Source organism: Coptis chinensis, chromosome 8 (assembly GCF_015680905.1).
Source record: "Coptis chinensis isolate HL-2020 chromosome 8, ASM1568090v1, whole genome shotgun sequence".
Classification (NCBI taxonomy): Eukaryota; Viridiplantae; Streptophyta; class Magnoliopsida; order Ranunculales; family Ranunculaceae; genus Coptis; species Coptis chinensis.
Window position 1 is genome coordinate 61642486 of NC_141463.1, and position 12030 is coordinate 61654515.

Sequence of the window (12030 nt, forward strand, 5' to 3'; positions counted from 1 at the left end):
TCACGTTAACTGCGGAAACCTGTAAAAGTACAAAAATATAATTATTACATGATTATTAAACATATAATTGACCAAAATGCTATGTCTCTCGGGATTTAATATTACAGTTTTGGGTGCTTATCACATCACCCCCAAACATCACTTTGCTTGTCCTCAAGCAAAGAAGAGACATTAAAATGATAAGTGACCAAAAATGTGTTGTCCTAAGCTAAGTCTCATTTCGCAAAGTGCAGTTGCATTGACCGTATGCAACAAGGCCTTGAACCACTAGGAATTCCCTAGTGGACGACTTATAGCCATGTGAGATTTTTCCAGAGAATATACTCTCACAAACATTATTTATACTACAACGACTTAGTAACAAAGGCTTGTTTCTTTAATTAATCTCATATATCTATACATCTCACTAGCGGGGGAAACAAGGAGTAATTCTTTCGAAATTCAAGTTAATATACATACAATAATCAAAACATCTACATATGAGCATGCATGCAATGATCTTTTACAATGAAATGTATGAGCAGGGCCGTTTCTGGATCCTTTGGATAGCGTCCTTAAGTAGTTTCTCACAGGTATGTGTCAAAACAAAATTTCTCTCTTATTTTTCCACTCAAGTTTTGCTAACTCTAGTGTGCAGTGGGCACACGTTTCCTCACATACTCAATTACAGTCAGAGGAGTTGAGGTCGAGAATTCACATCTACTACTTATTATCACACCACCCTACTCCTAATTGAGCTAGAGGTATTTATTAGGTTTTATGGGGACTAGGTGGTAGTGTAGAAGAAAATGGAATGGAAAATTAAAAAATGATAAATATGAGAGAATAAGGTCTTCGAGATATTTATACTAGAGAAATCCTTATTTTCTTTCCTACTTCTAACATGGGTTTCCATACTTGATTTTTTTAAGCTTTTGTATTCCCTTTTGATTTGATTTTGGGGGAAATTCTAACTTTGATATTTCTTTTGATTTTTGGAAACATATTTCTATTTTTCTGTTTCTTTTTCTTTTCTTTTGAAGCAGGTAGTTGATTTTGATTTGTGACAAGTTTTTCTCTTCATTTTTCCGCACTTCATCTTATTTCTCATACTCATCATCTAGGTAGGCTTATTTATTTGTGGTTAATAGATGCGTAATGATTTTTTGGTGAAATAGAAAGGGTTAATGAATGGTTTAATGGGGCGACTAGCGGTACATTTTTTTACAGGTGTGAATTTTTGGCTATATCTATCCAAAGAAGGCCTAAATTCTCGCCTAGGATTTGGGTAGTGATTAAGTAAGTAGAGGTGTGAACTTTTCTATTCGGAAAAACTACTCCTCTGTGTCATTACTTACATATCACATATTTTAAGGCTTTTTGGTTAGATTCTTACAGTATATGGAAACTAAGTTGTCTAACCGTGGGTCCCAGAAACTTACTGTTGTGTACATTTAATGATAGTCAGTGCATGAATGCTCATGAAAAGATGTAAAAACTATTGCATGCGTATTAACTTAAGTTTCTAAGAACAAGTTCTAATTCAAATGCTAGGGTGAGATTTCTAAATATTTTTTATCACAGAAAAGCAGACGAGAATTTGTCACTAAATACGTTTATTTAGACATAAAATAAAACTATATACAACTATGCATGCTTAATTTTTGCAAAAGGTTCTCGCCACCCCCAAACAGTCGGACGTTGTGTCCTCAAAGTTTTAAGAGGAAGAAATAATATACCTGAGAGGCTTTGAGCAAAACTATAGCTGACATCTTCCACAGAAATTTATTGTAACACACTATATATTATACATCAAAAAAGTGAAAGCCCACTGTTAGGTTATTTATTTTTCATATCAAAACGTAAAACAAATATGTACATCAACTGACATTGCCCCAATTACGAACCGGGGGATGGTCCATCCTTGCTTCGTCTTTGTACAAATGTCATTCATTTGTGTCACGCCAATCAATCATAGCCTTCCAGACTTCGCTCCACTTCCTCTTCTTTGAAGTGTCTAGATGAGCTATCATTTTATCGCCATTAGGGAAGCAACGAACTTTCTTTAGATACCTTGCAAGGTGCCGCGATGTCCGAAATCGCAAAAAATGAATTATCTTGTTTGTTGGACACATAGAGTCTACCTTTACCCAGTCATGAAAAGTGGCTGCAAACTGTGGGAAGTACGTCCTCATTATCCTGCATGATATAACTGGCAAAGTGATATAGTGCTGCCTAAAAGACCGAGCCCTCTTAGGGTTCTCAATTACTAGGTCTGTGATGTCGAAGGCGGTATGTTGCTGGACTAGGGCATGGAACGTCTTACAAGCTGATTTTGAGGCAGTGGAAAAATGCCAATCTCCCATGATGTTCAGAAGAATAAATAACAGGGCAGTTCCAACATTCATGCTCATACTGGCTAGTGGAATAGTGATGTCTGGCCATTGGCCAGCTTCTGCACGTTCAATGACTTGGGCAAGGCCATCGCCATAACGGGCGGCGAAATCTTCCCAAGAATAGTCATTAAGGTTGTTTTGTATCATGTATTGAATGGGGATGTCTGGCTGAAGATGAGGAAGGTCCAAAGCCATAACAACTACTGGCTCGTAAAAAGGGTGTCGGGTGTTACCAATACGGATTGCAAATCCGTTCAAAGGGAAACCACGTACAACAGGTAGATCCTCCATATGATCGTAAAAGTAAGTTGCCAAACCTGGGCAGTATGTCTGCTCCGGGTGTAGAATAAGGGAGTTCTAACCAACTCGTGTGATGAAATCTCTGAAGAGATGTCCATATGCAGGAGAATTCAGCAACAAATGGAAAGATTGTTCTGGAATCATCTTTGGAGCTGCCATTGTAGAAGATGTGTGAAGAAAGATGCCACCTGTAGACAAAGATAAACAAATATTAGAATACGATGAGAATGATTAAGTAAAAACAAATTACCATAGGAAATTTTCACTATATTTAAAAACTAAAAAGAAAATGACAAAGAACATAAAATTGCAAAATTTAAATTGTGTCATGGGCCCAAGTAACGGCGAGGATCCTTTTGTGAGAGAAATCCATTTATAAGATTCTTGATGTCGTCAATCCGTGCAATAGCCCGTTGCAACATTTCGCTCTTTGTTTGGTAAATCTCGGCGTGGTTCTCCATTATGAGAGTATGATTTGCCAAGAACTGGTTGTGGTTGTTCTAGAATCGAACTTACCTTTTTCCACTAAAATCCAACTTCCCTATTAAAGATGGAGTAGTGAAGAAATTTTAGTGGAAAAAGGGAAGTTGGATTTTAGAGGTGTCTATCCTTGTTATAAATAGGCACCAATCCGAAGATGTAGAAAATACGAATTGAGGTGTCACAGGATAGTTAGACCACGTGTATCTTCTAAAATATGGTGCAAACGTTGATGTAGTGTGGATGAGAAGAATGGGGCATGTAACTACAAGGAGTGCCCTTTTTTTTTTTTTTAGCGTAAATAAATAACGTAAGTAGAAGGACAAGGAAGATGTAAATATAATATTACAATAAGATGTAAGAACGTACAGAGGTGTGGAAACACATCATAATGAAACGAGAAATAAAATACAAACCTAAATATTAGATAGGACTATATGCCACATTTGTCATTACTATAATAAAACAAACGAGCATGAAGACTTGAGTAGCATATTCAATTTGCCGCTGCTCAAACTTTTCTAGTGCATCCATGAAGCTTTAAATTTGGAGCGAACTAAAAATGATTTTTAGAATAAGAAGTGCAATACAAGCTCCCATGGAGGCTAACTGCTCTTGGATATCACCTAGAGTATCCATCACCTGAGTTAAAACCGATCTTTGGTTAAGCCATGAGCATTCGGCTGAACCGGTTTACGGCGAGTAGTCATATGGTCCTGAAATGCATTCATTGAAGCTCGCATTTCTTGCTGAAATTCGCCCATGCTGTCTGTCAGCGACTCGTAGGGAGTGGTCATATCCGTCCTTAACTCACCCAAGGTATGTTTCATCGATACCTGGCGAGTGTACATGTCTCTCATGCCACTGTTCATAGCATGTAAGGCATCCATAGGATGGCTCATCTTACTCATAACAGTCTTATCAAATAAAGGATGGTGAGATGGGCCTACATTAGCGTGCTCAGCTGCCATTGGTGTTATGGATTCCCATAGGGCCAGTATGCATTTCTTGAACACAAGCATATTCTCATATAGTGGCATAGGGAGTAACGAGATGGTAGACAGGAAACCCAAATTAATCATAACTTGCGTTACAAGAACGGCAAGAGGGGCTGACCTGAGAGTGGCATGCGTAATGATATCAAAAAGAAAGGTAACTATACAAAAGTTACCCTTGCACTCCTGGAGAATCCAGAGTAGGTGGAGGAATGTCTTGTTGATGTCCGAGGGCTTCAAGGTGCCAATGACGTTCTGTCCCAGCCATTGACTCACAGCCAGCTGGTTCCGTTGCACCGAGAGCTGATAAGCGCATTTCCCATCCATATTGTACTCACCCTCGATTAACGTGTCGAGCATTAGGTCGTAAGTCTGTCGGTACATGGACTACTGCTGAGTTAGCACGTGGTCGACTAGAGGTATGCCCGTGATCCCGGAGATCAAAGTGGGTTTGACTTCGTGGCGCACACCGTCAATGGTAATCCAAAAATGGTCGCCATTAAAGCTACCATTGTCGTAAAATTTCATCACCAAATCCTTTGAATAACCTACCATTGGCATACAACAAGTACTCCCATCCTCTAGAGTGTATTTCCGTATCGAAGAATGGAGCAAACATCCCATTTTCAAATAGTGAACCAAAATTTTTCTCCACCGAAATCTGCCTATTTCCGGCCATTGTTGATCTTAGGAAGATGATGGATATTGATTTAAGATGAGGGGAAGAATTTGGAGTTGCTGACGGAAGGGAATTGGTTTCTGAGCAGTAGGGGTCGCGTGCGAGACTTGGTTTTAACGTGGGCCTGTCTCGTGCGAGACTAAATCGAGAGGGAACAAGATCTAGATTTTGGGGAAGAAGAAAAACAAAATTGTGACTCGTGGGATGGGTGTTTCGGGTTTAAATGGGCCAAGAATAACGAGATTTGGTTCGGTCCAAAATTTTTCCCAAGCCCAAATCAAACCTAAAGCCCAATTTAAGCCTAAAAAAATCTAAATGCTCACCAACGACTCGTTCGGACTCCGAATTGGATGAATGAGATATCGAAATGATTGGCACGAAAAATGTCATCCAATTATATAAGTCATTCTCAAGGTCACAAGAGTTTTTGAAAATAAGGAGGGGTGTTTTATTTATAAATAGAGTTTTTATTTATATATAAGGGAGATTTATGTGAAGAACACTGGATGTCCAGAAGAGTCACCATCTAAATTTATAGGCAACTGTCATGTCGGCTCTGGAGCGAACCCAATCCAGCTAGACTGTGGCTTTATCTCTATTTATTATGGGGTTAGGGGCAGGACGGTACCATCCTGGACCGTGCGCACTACGGTATAATAATATTACCCTTATTACATATGGCCATCCTCAAACCGCCCCAAAGGGAACTCAAAGTAACCAATTCTAGGGGTTGGTCTGGTAGAATCCATTGCCCGTACGTGTTCCAAGAATGCAACATCCGACGTTGAACACGAATCCCTATGTGCACAACTTAATGCAAAAGGAAAAAGGCGACAATATATACTTATCTACAAGGTGAGTCTTTTAACGTCAGATTCTCAAGATGTTTGCGAGTCTTTTAACGTTAGATCCTCAAGATGAATCCCAACCTGTGGGAGAAACGGCGTGGCGACGAAGTTTATCCAGCGCAGCTGGTGTTAGACAAAAGTATACCTTATACTGGCTAGTATCGGATAGGAAGTCAAGACCTAGACAGAAGGGTGTTTGACAATGCATACACCACCCTATCCTTCGCGCACGTCGTTTACGAGCAAAAAGTACTACGACCATTACCTATTCCTGATGAGTGAGACTTACACCAAATGATTAGCTGAAGTTCGCGAGGCAAAGAGTAGAAAAGGGAAGAGAAGGAAGGAGGTGAAATTTTTGGTACCCATCGTTTACCAGTAGGAATGTTTGCTTGCGTTGTAGAAAACATTTATACTCAGTTCTGAAATAGAGTTTTTGTGGACTACGGTTCCTGCGCTTGCAACCACACACTTCAAAAAAAACTATGGAGTTCATAAAATAGAAGATGGCCCAGCTACCAAAATGGCGTACCCTCTACAAAAACAAGATTGAGTACGCCAAACGAAACATCTAGTCTATATAGACCAGATCCTGAAGAAGAGTCTATTCAATAGTTGAGGAGCGTAACTCGTGGTAATGTTTGAGGCCTTGTCCATTGACTTGAAATTCGCTGTTATCTTGTGGATTAAGCAAAGAGATTGCCCCGTAATGGGTCACAGCTGACACAATGAAAGGACCAGACCATCGTGTTTTCAATTTACTAGGAAAAATGTGTAATCTGGAGTTGTACGTTAAAACCTTTTGGCCAATTTTGAAATCTTTACCCAAAATGTGCTTGTCGTGCACTCTTTTCATATTAGCTTTGTAGGATTTCGAGAGATCATAAGCATCACTACGAATCTCCTCAAGCTCATTTAATTGCAGTTTTCACTTCTCGCCTGCTACGTTGATATTGTAATTGAGGCTTTTAATGGCCCAAAGGGCACGATGCTCAAGTTCAACTGGAAGATGACAAGGTTTTCCAAAAATAATGCGGTAAGCAGACATCCCTATAGGTGTCTTAAATGCTGTTCGGTATGCCCACAAGGCATCCGATACGCGGAGAGACCAATATTTTCTTGATGGATTGACAGTTTTCTCCATAATAGACTTTATCTCTCTGTTGGAGACCTCCACTTGGCCACTCGTTTGTGGGTGATATGGAGTAGCAACTTTGTGAGTAACTCCATATTTCTTCATTAAAAACCCAAAAATTTTATTACAAAAATGTGTACCCCATCACTGATGATAGCTTTGGGGACACCAAAACGAGAGAAAATATTTTCTTTTACAAATTTCACGACAGTCTTATAGTCATTTGAGTGACATGCGAGTGCCTCAATCTATTTGGACACATAGTCTACATCGACTAGAATGTAGAGAAAACCTTGAGAAATAGGGAAGGGTCCCATAAAATCAATGCCCCAAACATAAAAAAATTCCACAATTAAGATAGGATTTAAGGAGATCATACTGTGTTTGGTAATTTGACCTAGGTGCTAACAACGAATGCAAGCTATGCAATGTTCGTGTGCATCGCGAAAAAGGGTAGGCCAGTAAAAACCACATTGTAACACCTTCGCCGCAGTTTTCTTCCCACTGAAATGACCGCCGCTGTCACAGCCCGAATTTCTAAACAATAACAAAGTGAATATTTGAAATATAAATATCTCAAACATCACTATGTTCACTTGTTTAAAAACCCAGACTATGATGGGATGGATACAACACATACAAAACCCTAAAAGCCAATCCCACCAAAGTCCCAAAGGCTAAGGCCCAAAACCCTTGGCCTTTCCCAAGCCCAATCTACTTAAGCCCATGAGTGAATATCCAAAAAAAACACTCAAGCCCACTAGCCTGTTTCGGCCCAAGCCCAAGCAAAACTCACTGTTCATCTTTTCCTTCCTCACAGCACCTCTTCTCCACCTCCAGCCACCACCGACCATCTAACAAGACTCGTGGTTTGACCCAAACAACACTATGAGTGGTTCGGCTCAATCTCAAACCCAACCAAGGGTCGTCTCCCTCACCAGCGCCATCAACTCTCTCCACCGATCAGCCACTCGCCAGCCCTCCCCACCTAACCGAAAATACTTCCCTTCAAAACCCCTATAACATTAACAAAAGCAAGAACCTCAATTCTTAAATTCGAAATCCTTCAACCAAAACTAGATCTAGAATTTCTTGCCACCATTAACGCTCCTCCGGAGCTACAACAGCACACCCAATCTCAACCCAACAGCACCCAACCACTGATTCTAAACCCGACAGCCATCTCTAAACCCCCGATATCAACCAAATAACAAACACAACCCACACAACCACAATATAACAGTTTCAACGCTAGTTTGGGCTCGCGCAGCCATCAACTCTCTCTCTCCAGCGCCCATTCAAACATCAACAATCAAAATCAAACTAACAGTATAACATCACAACAAAATTCCAACAAAACAATTCATTCAATCAAAAACAAAACAGTGCGATTTGTTTATTTTGGCGAAAACGCGAGAGGGCGTAGCCAATACATAAACCGACCAAATTGGTTTACAGCAATCATGATCGATTTATTACCCTCGTTGTATCACGGATATAGACAAGTTTTCCGGAGACAGACGCTCTTCAAACGATAGTCATGTACACACAATTAACACTAAATGAGCATGTGAATAGTATGAACAGTAAAAATCATATATTTTCTTTTTTTTTTCTCATATCATACAATCTACAGTAAACGAGAAATCTACAAACCATAAAAAATCTACTCACCTGTAGTACGCTCTGACTATTAGAAAAACTCTTCCTTTTCTTCTTTCAGTAAAACTCCCCCTTTTTTTTTCCTCTATATAAAACTCTCGCTGTGTTTTTTCCTCAAAAACTCTACGTGAGAATCCCCTTTTTTAGTTTTTAAAACCTCACCGAAAAACAAGGAGGAAACTTATCTATTTACCAACGGGGCTTTTATCCTTAACTGATATTTATCATATCTTTTGTTTTATCTATTATCATTATTATTATTATTATTATTATTATACTAGGAAAATAAAATAAAAAGACGGGGTGTTATAATATACACACCTTAAAAGGATCTCTTCCCGAGATTCAAGGTAGAGTGTCCGAGAAGAGCTCAGGATGCATCTGCCTTATCTTATCTTCAAGTTCCCAAGTCACGTTATTTTCCCTTTCACTCCACTACACTTTTACCAAGTTTACAATCCTCCTCCTAAGGTGTTTCACATCCCTATCTACTATCGTGATAGGCCTCACTGTAAAAGTTACATCATCGTTCAACTCTAGCTCTGCTGGCTGAACAATCTATCAGTAGGATCCTTCACACATTTCCGTAGCATAGAGACGTAGAAGACATCATGAATCATCGCTAAGTTAGGCGGCAAAGCAAGATGGTACGCCAAACTACCAACGGAGGCTACTATCTCATATGGTCCAATATATCGTGGACTCAACTTTCCTTTCATGCCAAACCTCATAACTCCTCTCATAGGGGAAACCTTCAAAAACACAAAATCGCCTACAGAAAACTCAACTTGTTTCCTATTCAAATCTGCATAACTTTTCTGTCTACTTTGTGCTGTCTTAATCCTTTCTCTAATGACTTTAATCTGTTCAGATGTCTCTCTCACTATCTCAGGCCCAAGTAATACTCAGTCTCCCACGTCTGCCCAACAAGCAAGTGATCGACATGGACGCCCATACAAAGCCTAAAAGGGTGCCATACTGATGCTTGACTGGAAACTGTTATTATATGCAAACTCCACCAAAGGTAAATGCTCCTCCCATCCTTCACCAAAATCCATTACACAAGAGCGTAACATATCTTCTAATATCTGGTTCACCCTCTTCGTCTGTCCATCTGTCTAAGGATGATAAGCAGTACTCATCGCCAAACTAGTACCCATAGCACGCTGAAAACTCTTCCAGAACTCGAAAGTGAACAAAGGATCTCGATCTGAAACAATACTCACTGGAATCCCATGTAACCTGACCACTTCCCGAATGTACAAGGAAACCAACTTATCTGTATTTCTACGCACGTCAATAGGAATGAAATGAGCAGACTTTGTTAAACGATCAACAATAACCCAAATAGATTCATTACCTCTCTGAGACTTAGGCAAGCTATCAATGAAATCCATAAAAATGTGCTCCCATTTCCACATCGGTATTTCTAATGGCTGCAATAATCCAGAAGGCCTATGATGTCCTGCCTTAATGATAAGCACCAAAAACTGTAATATTAAACCCCGAGAGACATAGCATTTTGGTCGATTATGTGTTTAATAATCATGTAATAATTATATTTTCGTACTTTTGCAGGTTTTCGCATTTAAAATGAATATAATGATAAAACATGCGTTGAAGTACGGGAATGCTGGAATATTTGAAGTTTCCCACTCAACCCCAGTGAAGCCCGACAAAGCCTGACTAGAGCCGAAGTTTCCAAAAGAACAAAACTAGTGTAGAACGGGTCCACATATAAAGAAGCAGCAAACTTCCGAAGCTCACATCTGATAAATCAGGTTGTCGACGTTGGCTAGTGAACTGCCAGAGCGACCAGGGCGACAAACTCTACGCAAAGACAGAAAGTTGTAAAAACGCCAAAATCAGCGCCGCCACTGGACATACTAAGTGGACCCATTCTCATGAGCCCAAAAGGCATGGCCAAGTCGGCATAGGCGGTGGCAAGTGATGGTTTCAATTTGGTGCCACCTCGCAATATAGAAGACACGTACCAATTCAAACCAGGTGGTTTGAATTGAAATTGGCTAAAAAACAAAACCTTAATAAGCAAAAAGACAAAAGTAACAATTTAAAACAGGTAAAAACAAAACTTTGATTCTCAAAGTTTTGAACGTTTCAATTAGCAAACAAACAAAAGCCAATTAAATCCTTCACGAGACATCAGCCTTTATATATGAGGGGGTAGTCTTCAGATATTCTCCTTCAGCATTCTATGCTTTAGCTATACATTAGTTTTACTTTAACGTCTGTAGTTTCATTTCAGCACTTAAACTTTGTCATTTTCATTCCAAAAGAAATTAAATCTTGTAAGTCATTTTACCTTTAATAAATGTATCATTTCGTTCTAATTTAATTCCTATCCTGCATTTATTTACTTAATGTATACAACAAGTTTTATTATTCCCTCAATGACCATGAGCTAATCCCCCCCTCAGGGGGAGGGTTATGCTGCTCATGTGAGAATCCGGATTGACTCTTTAATATTCTAGAATCACTACTTAGGAATTAGGCATAAATTAGACATCCGGTCCCAAAATGATCGAGACTCGTACAAATTTGGAGTCTTGATGCTCCGTATCAGTCTCGTCGCGACCCAAAATGTCAAGCTAGCGAAGTCTATGGTGTCGGACAGCTCTCCAATTTGTCCAGCTGATGTGGAATCTAGCCAGGAGCTGAAATGATATTCCAGAGATAAAATATTAGTTCAACTCCTTATGCTAGTGTGATGTGGCTCAGAGATGTGGGCATGTGCTAGGGATCAATACTCGACGTCGTCTCCAAACACGAGACGAATTAGAGATGTAGTGATGTGGTAATATAAACTGTTGAAAAATGATTCTTGCATGAGTATGACTAACTCTCTCCCTGTTTCTCTATCTTGTTTACCTACATATAAATCACCGTAGTAATTTACATTATTTGCATTACCGTTAATTTAATTAAAACCAACTAAGAAACCTAAAATCCTACTCACCAAAAGTTGTAATTCTAGTTGTGAACCTTTCCGAGCCCTAAGGTTTGGACGATCCCTTACTCGACCTATCCTACCAAGCCCACGTGAGTAAGGTAACTTGACTAAAACAGATGACTATATGGACTTTGGACTTGGGAATTTGGTCTTTGGACTTTGGACTTCGGACTATGGACCTCGGACTTAATTAATCAAGAAAACCAATAAACATTCGGATAAAAACTTGTTTTATCAAATGGCGCCGCTGCATGCCGAAGGACTCTAGACTTAACGTAATAACTGAAACACATCACGTAAAACCCCCCTCCCCTACCTCTTCATTTTTTTAATTTCCAATTCTTTTGCAATACTAACGTATTACGTATCTGTTTGCCCCAACTTTTTCTACAAACAAATATCTGTGAACCAGATCTTGTTTATTTCTATTAGCACAGTTTAAGTATTCCGTAAGAACTTGAAGTACTGAATTGACAAAAGAGTCTCGGACGAGACTAAATTAGTAACGCGCGAGACTAACCTGGAGTATCAACACTCCGGTTTTCAGGTACAGGCCACTTTCCTTTTCAGTACTCTTTTGGACTC